We start from the raw sequence: 18,014 nt of genomic DNA, 5'->3' as shown, positions 1-18,014 counted from the left end.
TTACCTGGAAATGGTCAATATTCATTCTTTCTGTGAAATTAAAACATGTATAAATTGTTCTAAAATAGAAATGCAGACTAATGTAAATGTGATATAAGATCATGTTACAAAGAAAATCCATGAAAATTATGGAGTTATGCTAGAGTGCCATTTCATAGGAGGAAGACATCATATATGCATCTCTACCTCCTGTAAAACATAACTGAAGTGGTGGGATACATAGATAAGGTCCTCTTTCACTATAATTGCAAAATGCAGAAGCCATGCTGTCAACACTTTTTATTTGGCAGGATATCCTCTACTTTAATTATTCTAACACATGAGCATTATTATTATGAATTTATGCACTTCACACCTTGTATGATGCATCACTGCATGTATTGCTATGGATTTTATATATTTTGCTGATTTACAGTGGGGCAAAAAAGTATTTAGTCAGTCAGCAATAGTGCAAGTTCCACCACTTAAAAAGATGAGAGGCGTCTGTAATTTACATCATAGGTAGACCTCAACTATGGGAGACAAACTGAGAAAAAAAAATCCAGAAAATCACATTGTCTGTTTTTTTTTCATTTTATTTGGATATTATGGTGGAAAATAAGTATTTGGTCAGAAACAAAATTTCATCTCAATATTTTGTGATATATCCTTTGTTGGCAATGACAGAGGTCAAACGTTTTCTGTAAGTCTTCACAAGGTTGCCACACACTGTTGTTGGTATGTTGGCCCATTCCTCCATGCAGATCTCCTCTAGAGCAGTGATGTTTTTGGCTTTTCGCTTGGCAACATGGACTTTCAACTCCCTCCAAAGGTTTTCTATAGGGTTGAGATCTGGAGACTGGCTAGGCCACTCCAGGACCTTGAAATGCTTCTTACGAAGCCACTCCTTCGTTGCCCTGGCGGTGTGCTTTGGATCATTGTCATGTTGAAAGACCCAGCCACGTTTCATATTCAATGCCCTTGCTGATGGAAGGAGGTTTGCACTCAAAATCTCACGATACATGGCCCCATTCATTCTTTCATGTACCCGGATCAGTCGTCCTGGCCCCTTTGCAGAGAAACAGCCCCAAAGCATGATGTTTCCACCACCATGCTTTACAGTAGGTATGGTGTTTGATGGATGCAACTCAGTATTCTTTTTCCTCCAAACACGACAAGTTGTGTTTCTACCAAACAGTTCCAGTTTGGTTTCATCAGACCATAGGACATTCTCCCAAAACTCCTCTGGATCATCCAAATGCTCTCTAGCAAACTTCAGACGGGCCCGGACATGTACAGGCTTAAGCAGTGGGACACGTCTGGCACTGCAGGATCTGAGTCCATGGTGGCGTAGTGTGTTACTTATGGTAGGCCTTGTTACATTGGTCCCAGTTCTCTGCAGTTCATTTATTAGGTCCCCCCGCGTGGTTCTGGGATTTTTGCTCACCGTTCTTGTGATCATTCTGACCCCACGGGGCGGGATTTTGCGTGGAGCACCAGATCGAGGGAGATTATCAGTGGCCTTGTATGTCTTCCATTTTCTAATTATTGCTCCCACAGTTGATTTCTTCACTCCAAGCTGGTTGGCTATTGCAGATTCAGTCTTCCCAGCCTGGTGCAGGGCTACAATTTTGTTTCTGGTGTCCTTTGACAGCTCTTTGGTCTTCACCATAGTGGAGTTTGGAGTCAGACTGTTTGAGGGTGTGCACAGGTGTCTTTTTATACTGATAACAAATTTAAACAGGTGCCATTACTACAGGTAATGAGTGGAGGAAAGAGGAGACACTTAAAGAAGAAGTTACAGGTCTGTGAGAGCCAGAAATCTTGATTGCTTGTTTCTGACCAAATACTTATTTTCCACCATAATGTGCAAATAAAATGAAAAAAAAACAGACAATGTGATTTTCTGGATTTTTTTTCTCAGTTTGTCTCCCATAGTTGAGGCCTACCTATGATGTAAATTACAGACGCCTCTCATCTTTTTAAGTGGTGGAACTTGCACTATTGCTGACTGACTAAATACTTTTTTGCCCCACTGTATATTATATCTGCATTCGTTTGTACTTTTATGGATGTATTAATATATGACTTATGATTACTTTTGTATTATTAAACATTTCTACACCTTATTGACCTGGTCAGCTACCTCTATATATTTATCATTAAAATATATAGACAAATTCATACAGATAGTTCAGACACTACATATCTACAATAATATAAACCAGAGTCTTCTAAGGAGAAGAGGAACTTTATCAGGATGGTCTGCACTGTGTATCGGAATCTTTTTTTTTACAACTGATAGAGGCAAAGCAAATTATTTTTATTTGAATTATTGCAGATATTGGGAACAATTTTATATTTTTGTAGATATATCTAAACTTTTTTAATAATAGATCATTTGATGAACAAATTGCCTAAATACCGATTCACAATAGATATAAATGCAGATTGATTACTGTAATTAAATTAGTTTTTGACATTTATACACCAGTAAATGATTACTTAGTAAATAGCAGGAAAGATAAATGTGATAAATAAAAAAATAAAAGATACATGACAGATAAATAGAAAAATCCTGACATATGACCATGGAGCGAGATTTGGAGGGAACCTTTTTTCTGAGAAGCTTTGTGTGAGTTCTTCACCTAATGAATAGACTTTTCCTATGTAAATCAGATTTACTTTACCTGATACCCAAGATGGTGGAGACAATAACAGGAAACCATCCAGCCCCTACTCAGTATGATATAAAGTGGGTTCTTTGCTCTGCCCTCATATCTTCTGGAGAAAACCCTTCGAAACTCTTCTGCTACGCTTTAATCTTTGGAAGGAATAGATCATGGATGAATCGTCAAGACCAGAAACTATCTCCTCTAACTGTGCCACTAACATAGAGGAAATAAAAGTGATAATATCAGTACGAAACCCTCATACACCAAGGAAGGAGGTTGCTGAATACTTGACACGCTTCTGCATCGTGTTGAAAGGTCCCATCAAGATCTTAAATAATTTAAGCTTCTGGACTGGAAACTGGTCTGTCATGGTCAGACTGAGACAAGACCAGTACTTACCTTTTGGTGGTCTCATGCATTTACCAGATAGATGCACAATAGGAGACTCAGAAGCAATAATTTCTTATTCAGACAAGTCATTGAGTGAGCATAGAAGGATGACAATGGAATACAAGGAGGACAGCATGACAAATCTCTGCGGCAGCTGCGCTGTGCAAGACTATATTTTCAAGGACTATCTTGGTGATATCAAGGAAATCCAGGACAGGACATCTAAAGCCCCCGTTACACACAGCGAGATAGCTAGCAATATCGCTGAAATGTCACAGGTTTTGGGACGCAGCAGCGATATTGCTAGCGATATCGCAATGTTTGATACTTATCTGCGACCGGCTCCCCCGCTGGTTATCGCTGATCGCTCGCGAACGTCCTGGGCCATTTCTCATCGGGCGCTTCCTGCTGGGCTTTCTGTGGTGCCGATGAGCGACGCGTGGACGTGGTCGGGATGACGTCAGGATCGCCGCGTTTGACAGGTAAGTAGCGACCCCCGACCGCTGCTATGGTGCTGGTGAGATCTGCCTGTGTGGCAGCTCACAAGCGACCACTTAGCGATGCACCAGCGATCCATATCGTTGTCGGGATCGCTGGTGCATCGCTTAGTGTAACGGTACCCTAAGAAAGCCAAGAAGCAGCAGAAGAAGAGCAAAAGGTAAGAGGACAATGCCCTCCACCATTCATTCCAATGGTCTCCAGATTTCATGTATATTTTCCTGAGTCAACTGTGTAAGCATGCACTTGATGTTAAACTTTTGTATATTTTGAGTTTTCTTGGAAGTTACAATCCTTATAATCTACTGTGCACAATATAATGACTCAGAACTGATCTGTATGAGCTTGTGGATGAACATATCTTGTTACAATCACTTATATTGAGAGCCATCAGATCTAAAACTGGGCAATTTCAAAAAAATCAAGGCTGTCCAGAACATTTTACAAAATTATATATTTCATAATATTTTGCCTTTTGCTGCATTTCATAGTAGTGTAATATGTACATTTCTTTTTTGTTCTACAGATAAAATATTTTCTTGCTGGTGGAGATGGCAGAAGGACCGGTGACTCCTAATCTGAGCCCCATATAATTCTGGATCCAGTTACTAAAGATTTCTTCCCATTTTGATGACACTGACGATACTTGGATCTTTTGTGTATTTTCATTATTTTTGTGACATTTGTTATTTCATTAAAACTTTAATTTCAAGTAAAAATATGTCTTCCTTATGTCATGTGTCATCTTCATATTCTTCAAAAAGTTACATTGTAACCATTGTTGGTCTTGTTCCTCTAAGCCTATCTGTTTTTTAAGTTATGATTGACTTTGGGTACAATGACTGGGGCGCTGAGACTTCAAGGTCATTATGTGCCTAAAGCCCCATCTCAAATAGCGAGATCGCTAGCGAGATAGCTGTTGCATCACCGATTTTGTGACGCAACAGCGATCTCGCTACATGTGACACATAGCGGCGATTGGGCCCCTGCTGCGATGTCGCTAATTGTGCTCAAATGTCCTGGGCCACTTTTTAATCAATTGTGTCCCGCTGGCCAGCATGCATCGCTGTGTTTGACAGGGACGACGAACGACCTTAATACTACAGGTTTGCGAGACAGGGTCCCAACGACCATTGTATTGTTCTGTATTGTTGCTGCATCGCTGGTGAGACCTGACTCTTTGACATCTCACCAGCGACCACGTAGTGACACACCAGCGATCCCTACTTGGTCATATCATTGTCGAGATCGCTGGTGCGTCACCAAGTGTGAAGGTACCCTAATACAAGCCAGGCTGCACAACATATTCATGGGGCCATATCCACCTAATATCCTCCTCTCAGGTTCTCAGCAGGAAGTTAGGGGTCCCCCATTCTGTTTTCAATATCCCTAAGAACTTTACATAACTGTCTTCATAAACTACTCTAGTATAAGAGAACATGTGCACAAAACCACATGGAGGGCTCCCCAGACACATGTTATGCATCCTGATCTACTCCTTTAACAATAAATAATGGATATATCTGTCTTGAGCACCTGCTGGATCCCACATAGGAGACCATTCTGATCCAAGAAGGTAATGTGCTATAGATGCAAGAGTCAATAGTTAGTTATAAGTAGAGATGAGCAAATTTGCTCGGGATCCCTCTTATTTGGCAAGCTATAGCACTTGCCGAATAAGCTGCAGAGGGAACCCGGCTTCCTGGATCACATGGGCCAATCAGCTGATCGACGCCGCACCTGCATGTGTCACAGTCATGAAAAATGCATGAAGAGCCCAACACACAGTTTTTCCTTGCATGTGACATGACTGTGACACATCCACAACACATGCAGCTGTGGCGCCGATCAGCTAATCGGCTGGTGTGATTCAGGAAGCTGGGTTTCTTATGCAGCTTATTTGGCAAGAGCTTTACCTTGCCGAATAAGAGAAAACCCACCAAATTCACTCATCTCTAGTTATAAGGAGGGTCTCCCTAAATATGTTCATAATCATAAGGTTTTCTAAGGTTGCCTTTTATGTGTGGTTTAACATATTTTTATTGACCGGCAGGTTATTTATTTTTTCCAACCACAAGCAGCCATGATAAAAAAAATGGATAAATTAATTTTTCTACACACTTCCACAACTTTATCATGTAAATACTGAGCTGCAGATTCACCACCACAAATTTACTAGAAGAAAGAATTATTTTTTTTTTTCTTTTAAGTGGTTCTTTTGTGGTAGAACTGGGGTCCTACCATGTAGGAATCCATATCAAGAACAGGTCAGATTCTAATCAAAACAGAAGAAGCCTAAAAATACAAAAATACCAAGGGTTAATCAAACAAAGTCATTGGCTGTATCCAAAGTCTCATTGTGTCAATATCCTGTACCCCAAGTATTGGGCTGTCACTGACACTTGGTGAGAGCATAATGACTCACTGATATTTGAGGTACAGAGTAATGACACCAAATTTCTGTCTGTTGTCATCCTGTACCTCAAATGTCAGAATTTCATTTTTCAGTTCCCCCAATTGTTGGTTTCATTATTCCATAACCCAAGGTACGTATCATTATCCTGTACCCCAAGTGATGGCATCAATGACCTGTAGTCCCAATTGTTATAATCATCATACTCTACTTACTAAAGCCGCTAATATTTCATACATCTAATAAGACAGATCGGGAGTTATAACAAATGAATGGAAAGACGAGCAAGTGTAGAAAAATAAACAGATATGAGATTGAAGAAAACATTTGATGCAGACAAAGTCTTCAGTCACTTTCAATGTAATAAATAAATATACATCAAGGCACAAAGGAGAGATGCAGAAAATAACATTTGTTTATCATGTATCTGTAATTAAAGCTCTAGATCAAATAAATAGTTTGTCTTTATTACCCTTTACCTATTATCACAAACAAATTCAGTTATATTTAAAACTTGATGGAAACCAGACCTAATTTTACCTTAGGGTCAATTTAAATAAGGTAAATATGGAACTGATCAATTTCTTCAGAGAAGCCCAACAATATGAGGAAAATATTATCTATATGTTACAACAAACTCAGAACTTGGCTGAAATTATGGGTCAGCTTCAACATCAGATCCCATTGCGGTGCCCCTTTTTTAAACAAAATAAGTCACTCTTTTACAAAGATATTTTCATGAAAAGCAACCATCAGGACAAGCAAAAATTTATTGTTTTATAAAAACTGCTGTGAATTCTATTAGTGAGTTCATTTGGTTTAAGACATTTGTATGTCATTATCAATAATTATTTTCCTACAATAATTTTTTCAACTCCTCTTATAATTGCTTATTTTTGAAAATTTATTTAAGTAGTTAATTTTTTGTTCAATAAAGGGGTACTGCCATGGGATCAAATGTAGTGATGAGATGAGATGAGTTTTGAGATTGTTGTGATACATAGAAAATATTTTTATTTTATGAATAAAATCCTCTGAAGAGCTGTATGGAAAATTCATTCACATTGATTAAACTTGTTGGATTTTGGAGAAGAATTAAAAAACAGATATGGCAATAGCACTATTGTATGTCTGACACTGAAACAAGATATAAATCGACTCATAGGATAAATTTTATAAAACACAAGGTACAGAAAAAAGAGTTAAGCAACACTAGCTATAAAATAAAGTTTGGTGCCAAGTGTCACAGGTTTTTAGAAACCCTCACAGTAGAATAGATAGAGGCAACTTTCATTGTGAATGCTCAGTAAGGTGATCTCTGGACTTAGACTCCAGAGAACCAGGCTGCACCTATATATCACTGGTTACTAAGGACTTGTCTGGAGAAAAAGCAGTAATCAAGCATACACAACGAGCTGAGAAAGACACTGGGACCCATGTCTATGCTGAGCAGCACTCACAGCGGCCGAGCCGAAATTGGTGGCCACAGAGGCAGATAAGGCTTGCGATCTATCCAGTGCAGCAGGAGAATCCTAACACCCACTACTGGAAAAATGCAATGTACAGAGCCTTGACTCCACTCCTGCCTCACCGACGACAGATTAGTGAGGAACTCTTGTTGCTGGCACCATAATTTTAAAAGTTTTCCCCCTATTTTCCTCCCCAAGATTTGTGGTGTGTCTTATGGTCGGTAAATCCTTGTAGTCTGAAAAATACTGTAATTTTTTCCCTATTTGTATTATGTTATACATTTTTTATGGAAAAAATAATTATGTATAATACATATGAGAGGATGAGAAATGTAACAAATATATTTATGTATAGTTGAAATTCTAAATAAAATAAATACTCTGTCCCTATTTTCCTCTCCAGAAACCAGTCAGGTATTGCTGCATTGGTTTGAGTTGTAGCTCCCTCTGTTATGTAATTGACCTTGGAGAATTGTCCATTAAACATAACAGACTCTTCAGAGTTCACACTTGTCCTGATCCTTGTAATCCCATTGGTAACTTAGCATAAGAAGAGACAAGAAAATACCCAGGATCCACCTAAGTCTACTGTACATTAAGGCTGTGTGCCCACGATGCGATTTTAAGCATTTTTGCTGCGATTTTCGGTGCGAAAATGCGGCGAAAACGTTTAAAAATCGTGTACAGAACGCACCCCATGCATTCCTATGGCATTCCGCACATGCTGTGCTAATGCTGCGCTTTTTTCCGCGGCGGAAACGCATCGCAGAAAAAATCGCAGCATGATCATTCTTTTGTGCGGAATCGCAAAGAATTGCCGCAATTCCACACCTATAGGAATGCATGAGAATCGCTTACTTCCCGCATGTGGCTATGCCCACCATGCGGGAAGTTAAGCGTCTCATGTGCGGTTGGTACCCATGGTGTGGAGGAGAGGAGACTGTCCTCCAGGCCCTGGGTACCATACCCCTGTAAAAAAAGAATAAAAAATAAAAAATCGGGGTATATTTACCTTCCGACGTCCCGCGCTGCATTCCTGGCCTAAGCGTTCCCAGTAATGCCTTGCGGCAAGGTCCTGTGATGACGTAGTCTCGCGTGACTCTAGCGGTCTCGCGAGATCGCTATAGTAATGTGAGACCAACATTATCACAGGCCTCGCAAGGCATTACTGGGAACGCTGAGGCACGGGATGGCAGCGCGGGACGTCGGAAGGTAAATACACCCCAATTTTGTATTTCTTTATCATTTTTAACATTTTATCTTTTACTATTGATGCCGCATAGGCGGCCTCAATAGTAAAAAGCTGCTCACACTTGTCAAACACTATACTTGACGAGTGTGACCAACCTGTCAATCACTTTCCAAGCGATGCTTCAAATCGCTTGGAAAGTGCTTGAGAAAATCACGGTAAAATCGCTGTGAAATCACGCGGAAAAAAACGTGCAATTTCTGGGAAGGAGTCTGGTTTTCACTGTGCGCTTTAACAAGCTACGTGGGCACATAGCCTAAAGGGGGTTTTACACATAGTGATATCGCTAGCAATATTGCTAAAGCATCACCGATTTTGTGACGCAGCAGCGATATTGCTAGCGATATCGCTATGTGTGATACTTACCTCCGACCGGCTCCCCCGCTGTCTGTCGCTGATCGTGCGAGATCGTGCAGCTCCATTTCTCATCGGGCGCTTCCCGCTGGACTTCCTGCTGGCACCGACGAGCGGCGCGTGGACGCGGGCGGGAGGACGTCAGGATCGCCGCGTCTGAAAGGTAAGTAGCGACTGCTGCTGCGTCGCTATGTCTCTTTGAGATCTGCCTGTGTGGCAGCTCACTAGCAACCATTTAGCGATGCACCAGCGATCCTCACCGGGTCGTATCGTGGTCAGGATCGCTGGTGCATTGCTAAATGTAAAGGGGGCTTTAGGTTATTTTATTGATGGATGATTTGGTTAATCAGCACAGGAATAGACATTATTAAGTGTGATAGATTTATAGATAAGTAGGTACAAAATACATAAAAGGTCACGATATGATTTACATTGACATCCAGAAGGAAATCATAAGGAAATCATCATTGGTAGGTAAAAATTGTGTAAAGCAAAAAACGCGTAACACATTTGTTTAGTTTGGTGAAATCATAACTGTTTTTAATACCTATAATCCAAGGTTCAGTTGTAATTTTCAACTATATGAGTGCACAAATTTTAGGTGATGGATTGAACAGATAGGTAGGTCAATAGATAAGGATTTTGGGTAGAAGATACTCAAAAATAATAGACAAATGATAGGATCAACAGCTAGATAGATATGGTTGCTTGAGACAAGATACAAGACCTGAGACATTAAACAATCCACCCGCCAGATCATCATATTTGGTCCTGTATGGGGTCCAGGGGAAGAGTCTTTTGACTTTTGATAATTTTGGCTCATCTTTCATCTTTTTAAGAAATCTCGAGATGGAAGAGGCCAGGAGCCATTTGGTGAGCTGCATTTCTTGCTACATGTTCACAGATTTACCAGTGGAAAAGCCAAACTTCACATGCCACAAATGCAAGCTTGTGACCCTGTTGGAGGAAAAGTTGCAAAATCTCGAAGAGAGGTTAGCTACGTTGAAGATCATTAAGGAAGGCGAAGAGTTCTTGGACAGAGCAGAATTATCTCTTCATGTTACAGAAAGAGAAGAAATTCGAAGTGCACCTGAAGAAACAGAGGAATGGAGACATGTGACCCAGAGAAGCAGGAGGATCAGGAGGCAGTCAGCACCCATACTGCTCAGAAACCAGTACCAGGCTCTCACGCAGGAAAACGATGAAGAAATACATCAGGATAAGACTTTGCCAACAAACAGCAACCTTGTACGCCTTCAGAGTCCTCCTGGATGGAGAAAGAAAAATGTTGTGAAGAAGAAACGGAGAGTGGTGGTCATGGGGGATTCCCTGTTGAGAGGAACAGAGGCCGCTATCTGCAGACCGGATATAACTTCAAGAGAAATGTGCTGTCTTCCAGGTGCAAAAATTAAAGATGTGTCTGACAGGATATCAGGACTCTTCAGACCTACAGATGACTACCCATTCCTGCTACTACATGTGGGGACAAATGACACCGCAAGAAACGACCTGGAAACCATCTGCAGAGACTTTGAAGACTTAGGCAAGAAAGTAAAAGAACTGGGAGCGCAGGTGGTCTTCTCTTCCATCCTCCCAGTGGATGGCCATGGAACAAGGAGGTGGAATAAGATTCTGCAGATGAACAACTGGCTACGTCGATGGTGCCGTCAGCAACGATTTGGATTTCTGGATCACGGAGTGAACTACTTATACGATGGACTACTTGCTAGAGATGGGGTGCACCTTACGAAGACTGGAAAGCAGGTATTTGGAAGTCGCCTTGCTACACTTGTAAGGAGAGCTTTAAACTAGAACAACATGGGAAGGGAAGCAAAAGACCAGAAAAAGCCATACACCTGACACATGCTACTGAGAACTCTGCTATTAGAAGTGGAAAGGAAGAACAAAGACGAAAGAATCTAATTAAAAAAAATATTGGAGAAAGAGAAACCAATCACAAACTAAAATGTTTCTATACTAATGCACAAAGCATGGGCAACAAACAAGGAGAATTGGAACTACTAACACAGGAAAAGAAATATGATGTCATTGGAATCACTGAAACTTGGTGGGACAATACACATGATTGGAATACAAGACTAGAAGGATACAACTTATTTGCAAGAAACAGACTTGATAAACGAGGAGGGGGTGTCGCATTGTATGTTAGAAATGCGTATATCTGCACAGAGATTGAAGCTTCAGAGACTGGGAGTTCTGTGGAAACTGTTTGGGTAAGAATACAAGGACAGAACAATGGAAAGGACACCATTGTAGGCATTTACTACAGGCCGCCTGTGCAAGCTGAAGATATGGATGAACTCTTTATGCATCAAATGGCCAAGTTCTCCAAAAAATATGACATAGTTGTCATGGGAGATTTCAACTATCCAGACATTTGTTGGGAATCTCTCTCAGGCAAAACTAACAGGTCAAGGAGATTCTTATCCTCTCTTGCTGACAACTTTATCTTCCAAAAGGTAAAGGAGAAAACAAGGGGAACTGCTACCTTGGATCTAATCCTTATAAACAGGGAGGAAATGGTTGAGGAGGTAAAAGTGGCTGGGACCCTAGGAGGTAGCGACCATGCTATTTTAGAATTTTGGATAACTAGAGGCGGAAGACCTGTGAAGACTCAGACGTCAAGGTTAGATTTCAGAAAGGCAGATTTTAAGGGATTCAGAAAGAGAATTGGAGGGATCCAATGGCTGGATATCCTTAAAGACAAAAATGTCCAGGAAGGATGGGAAATCTTGAAAAATGAAATTCTCAAAGCACAGTTGTTAACAATTCCGAAAAGAGGGAAGAATAGGAAGCATTTAAGGAAACCAGGATGGATGAACACAGAACTTAAGCACATGCTAAAAAGGAAGCAAAAAATGTTTATAAAATGGAAAGAAGGAGGCATATCTAAAGAAGAATATAATGCTGTCTGCAGAACCTGCAAGGCACAAATCAGATTATCTAAAGCTGAAAATGAATTGAGGCTTGCAAGAGATGTCAAAAGCAATAATAAAGGATTTTGGGGATATGTCAAAAGTAAAAGAAAAGTCAAAGATGCTATAGGATTTTTACAGGATGAAAATGATGAAATGGTAAGACAGGATGTTGAGAAGGCTGAACTTTTAAATTCCTATTTTGCATCTGTTTTCTCTCAGAAAGGAAATGTAACATCAACTGTTATTTACTGTCCTATTAAGGGAATAGAAGAATCCAGGATATCTATAAACAGAAAGATAGTGAGGAAACACTTAGCTAACCTAAATGTATTCAAGTCTCCAGGTCCAGATGAATTACACCCCAGAGTACTGAAGGAGATAGCAGAAGAAATTTTTGAACCCCTCTCCATAATCTTTGAAAATTCTTGGAGAACAGGAGAAGTGCCAGAAGACTGGAGAAGAGCAAATGTTGTTCCTATCTTCAAAAAGGGGAAGAAGGCGGACCCAGGCAACTATAGGCCGGTGAGTCTGACTTCTATACCAGGAAAGATCTTTGAACAAATTATTAAACAACATGTATGTCAATACCTGGATAAGAATGAAGTGATTAAACAGAGTCAGCATGGGTTTGTAACTAATAAGTCATGTCAGACTAATTTAATTTCCTTCTATGATGGTATTACTGATTGGGTGGATCAAGGAAATGCTGTAGATATAGTATATCTTGACTTCAGCAAAGCATTTGACAAAGTCTCTCATACAATCCTTATTGAAAAAATGACTAAGTATGGAATGGACAAGGCAACTGTTAGGTGGATTCATAACTGGCTTAGTGATCGGACCCAAAGAGTGGTCGTAAATGGCTGCACATCCAGTTGGAAGAATGTCTCAAGTGGGGTACCACAGGGCTCTGTCCTGGGCCCTGTATTGTTCAACATCTTTATCAACGATTTAGATGAAGGAATTGAGGGTAAACTGATTAAATTTGCTGATGACACAAAGCTAGGAGGGATAGCTAATACTAGAGAAGAGAGAGAGAGGATTCAAAAAGATTTAAATAAACTGGAGAAGTGGGCAGCAACTAACAGAATGGTTTTTAACAGGGAGAAATGCAAAGTACTACATCTGGGCAATAAAAATGAAAAAAGCATATATAGAATGGGAGGAATAGGGCTAAGTGACAGCACATGTGAAAAAGACTTGGGTATACTAATAGATCACAGACTGAATATGAGTCAACAGTGTGATGCAGCAGCAAAAAAGGCAAATGCAATTCTAGGATGTATTAACAGAAGCATACAGTCTAGATCACGTGAAGTAATTATTTCCCTCTACTCCTCTTTGGTCAGACCTCATCTGGAATATTGTGTCCAATTTTGGGCACCACATTTTAAAAAAGACATCAACAAACTGGAGCAAGTTCAGAAAAGAGCGACCAGAATGGTGACCGGTCTGCAAACCCTGTCTTATGAGGAAAGGTTGCAGGATTTGGGAATGTTTAGTTTGCAAAAGAGAAGACTGAGAGGAGACTTAATAGCTGTCTACAAATATCTAAAGGGCTGTCACATTGTAGAAGGATCAACTTTATTCTCATTTGCACAAGGAAAGACTAGAAGCAATGGGATGAAGCTGAATGGGAGGAGACACAGATTAGATATTAGAAAAAACTTTTTGACAGTTAGAGTGATCAATGAGTGGAACAGGCTGCCACGAGACTTCAATGGAAGTCTTCAAACAGAGGCTGGACAGACATCTAACTGGGATGATTTAGCGAATCCTGCTTTGAGCAGGGGGTTGGACCAGATGGCCCAGGAGGTCCCTTCCAACTCTACGATTCTATGATTCTATGATTCTATGATTCATATTTTCCAGTATAGCCATTTACCTGAATTAGATCCTACATATATTTTCAAATAATATATTCTCCATTATTATACCTTTTACCCCCAAAGGGTGGTTTGCATGTTAATGACCAGGCCAATTTTTACAATTCTGACCACTGTCCCTTTACATAGTAATAACTCTGGAATGCTTCCATGGATCCTGGAGATTCTGACATTGTTTTCTCATGATATTTTGTCCTCCGTGAAAGTGGTACAATTTCTTTGATAATACTTGCGTTTATTTGTGGAAAAAATGGAAATTTGGTGAAAACGTTGAAAATGTAGCAATTTTCCAACTTTGAATTTTCATGCCCTTAAATCACAGAGATATGTGACATAAAATACTTAATAAGTAACATTTCCCACATGTGTTTTCTTTACATCAGCACAATTTTGGAACCAAAATTTTTGATTATTATAAATATATAAGGGTTACAGCGATTTCTCATTTTTACAAGTTTTTTTAGTAACCACATCACATTTGAAGTCACTTTGAGGGGTCTATATGATGGAAACTACCCAAAAGTGACACCATTCTAAAAACTGCACCCCTCAATGTGCTCAAAACCACATTCCAGAAGTTTATTAACCCTCCAGGGGCTTCACAGGAGTTTTTTGAATGTTTAAAATAATGAACATTTAACTTTATTCACAAAATTTTTTAATTCAGATTCATTTTTTTTTATTTTACCAATGATAACAGGAGAAACTGGACCACAAAAGTTATTGTGCAATTTCTCGTGCGCACGCTGATACCCCATATATGCAGGTAAACCACTGTTTGGGTGCATGGCTGGGCTCGGAAGAGAATGAGCACCATTTGACTTTTTCAGAGCAAAATTGACTGGAATTGAGACACCATGTTGCATTTGGAGAGCCCCTGATGTGCCTAAACAGTGAAAAACCCCCACAAGTGACACCATTTTGGAAAGTAGACCCCATAAGGAACTTGTCTAGATTTGTGGTGAGCACTTTGAATCATCAAGTGCTTCACAGAAGTTTATAGCGTAGAGCCGTAAAAATAAAAAAGCATATTTTCTGCACAAAAATGATGTTTTCACCCCCAATTTTTTATTTTCCCAAGGGTAACAGGAAAAATTGGATGCAAAAGTTGTTGTGCAATTTGTCCTGAGTATGCTGATACCCCATATGTGGAGGTAAAGCACTATTTGGGTGTATGACAGAGCTCGGAAGGGAAGGAGTACTGTTGAATTTTTCAACGCAAAATTAGTTGTAATTAAAATCGGACACCATGTCGCATTTGGAGAGCCCCTGATGTGTCTAAATGCAGTGATCATTTTGACACCATGGGTGTGTCACAGAATGTTATGCCATTGGGCAGTGAAGACAAAATAACTACATTTTTACCGTCAACATTTTGTTTTAGTCAAAGATTTAAGATTTTCACAAAAGAAGTGGGTAAAAATGGCAGCCAAATTTGTCCCACAATTTCTGCTGAACATGGCAATTCCCCATATGTGGCTAAACAGTGCTACTTAATCATGCAGAGAGACTTGGGAGGAATGGAGAGCTATTTGCCTATTCAAGAGAATGGGTCTGTGCACATGTCAGTGTGTTTCCGCGGACGGTGTGTTCATGGGCAACACACGCTGACATGTCCATTTTATAATGTTAGCATATGCCACAAAACATCCAGCACACGTTCATACACATAACATACATGGATATCATCCATGTGACACGCATCGACGCTGGGAAGAAGAGTTACAGTATGCACTGATCCCCGGCGTCGGGTGCTGAACTTTGCTCTCATCATTGTCCCCTGCTTCTGCCGATTGCTGGCAGAGCAGGGGAGAATGATGTAAACCATGTTCAGCACTCAGCACTGGGGAAAGGCACTTGCTGTAAAGCTTCTTCCCTGGCACCCATCCTTGTGGTAGGGATGCAGCACATGCATGCCAGACATGTGCCACAAGTATTATCAGGGCTTTTTTTGTAAAAATAAATATTTGCCTGTACGCATTTCTGATTAATTTCTCGTTATTTCAGAAACATTTAGTTTCCCACTAATATATCACATTTGGGAAACAACCATGATATTGCAAGTTGTTCTGGATCTATAATTGACCACCATTACCCACAGCAGCCAGACAGTTCGGGCAGCTACAGCTGGAGGCATGGGTTATGAATGCAGGAAGTGGTGTGCTGCCACTTAGAGGTTTTTATATTAAGAGAACTCCTTTTTTGTAAGTCTGAGATTCCAGAGTAGAAGTCACTGTTATAAAGCAGTTTTCATTATGGCACATATATAGGGTCTGAAGCCTGTGCCACTTTCTATGACATTAAAATACCTCAGTACGTGTAGCGCCAGCATCCCAACACGTTTCTTCCCTCCACTGGCAGGGACGCTGACTCAGTCACCGCCACGGCCCCCATCCAGCTATTCCTTCTTCCTGCTTTCACCGGCGTCATGTGACAGGCGCAGCAGCAATGACGTCATTGGTGCTGCGCCAGTCATAGCCAGGTACAAGCAGGAAGAAGCAGGGACTGGAGGGCAGCAGCGGTGACAGAGCGACAGAGGGTAAGAATGAATGCTTTATTATTTTAAGGTGTGCAGCAGCACTTTCAGATTTCCAGTACGCCATACCGGCACGTACCGGTGCTAAAAAAGCACTGAGTATTATACAAACGGACTCTGACATCTCTGGTACCGGAATTATGAGGACGTGTGAAAGAGGTGTTATACTGGGTTTTATGTTTAGCTGCTGTCACTGTTATTGCCGCCTAATGCCTCTATAAAAATAAACTTTTGTGACTTTCAGAGTCCCTCCTTCATAAAAGAAACAGGATGTGTGGTGTCTGATGATGTGTCACACACCACATGGCCAGCTAAGGTTGCTAAATGTTAAAATGACATGTCCCTGTGAATGCATTGGATTGGTTGAAAGCAATGCTAAAGTTGAAAAATGCATCAAAAACGCTAAGTGTGAACATAGCCTAAGTGGTGGAGGTACATTTTTTTGGGTTATTTATTTTGCCTTACATTCAAATCATTACCCTTGAAAATAAGTTCCTTAGCCTATTTCCCAGGAAAATCCATTTTGGTTCTGTTTTTGTATGTTCTAGTGTGCGCCTGTAAAAGTGACATAACATTCTGACAACATTCTTCACAGCAGTGACCTGGGAGTCAGAAATACTTCCAGGGGTCTTCTCCATGCTGTTCACATGTTATTTCATCACTGTTTCCATTGATTTCAGATGTTTTGAGATGCTAAAAAGACACCCTGGGGGTTGCAGCAAATTACTCGGATTTTCCATAGACTTACATTGGGCTCGCTGCTTGGGTCAAGCATCCGAGCATTCCAGTTTGAATGAGCACTCAAGCATTTTAATGCTTGCCCATCATTAGATACTGCCACATTTGGTAAAAAATATCTAGCTTTTTCACGGTAAAAGAGAATATAAAAAAGCTGTTACGCAGCAGGGCTAAGAATCTGGAAATTGTCTCTTCATTACTAGTTAATATTAATCATCAGTTTAAATGGAGTATTAAAAATATCTACTCACATTTTAACAAAGATACATCCTTTTCAAAAAACAATTATATGCACAAATGGGAGCTTGATTTAAATATTATAGTTCAACCAGAACAATGGGAGTACGCCATTAGGCATACCTATAAGTCTACTATTTCTATGGCCTTGCAGGAGTCCTTTTATAAAGTAATGAATAGATGGTACTATACGCCTATACGGCTATCCCATATTAATCAGGAGATCTCATCCCAATGTTGGAGAGGATGTGGAAACCCTGGCAATTTATATCATATCTTTTGGAGCTGTCCAAAACTAAAAATCCTCTGGAAGGAAGTCAAAATCCATATTAATACTTTACATGATAGTGAAATTACTGTAACCCCGCAGATGGTACTTCTCTCTTTAGATCTGGAGAGTATCAATCCTTCAACCAAATATATAATGATTCACATCTTTCTAACTATAAAAAATTCATTAGCATTTTTTTGGAAAAAATCAGATATCCCTTCCTTCTCAGATATTCTAGACACATTACGTTTCCATAGCTCTACAGAAGAAAGATTTGCTTTTAATAGCAACTCTTTGAATAAATACCACACAAAGTGGGCTCGGTGGAACTCAAAATTTTTGTAGTTACAATAAGCTGCTTATGGTTCCTACAGGAATGC

Source organism: Dendrobates tinctorius, unplaced genomic scaffold, assembly GCF_039654945.1.
Source record: "Dendrobates tinctorius isolate UK_male_01 unplaced genomic scaffold, ASM3965494v1 ptg000028l, whole genome shotgun sequence".
Taxonomy (NCBI): Eukaryota; Metazoa; Chordata; class Amphibia; order Anura; family Dendrobatidae; genus Dendrobates; species Dendrobates tinctorius.
The sequence above is the reverse complement of the archived record's forward strand: the minus strand, read 5'-3'. Positions refer to the sequence as shown.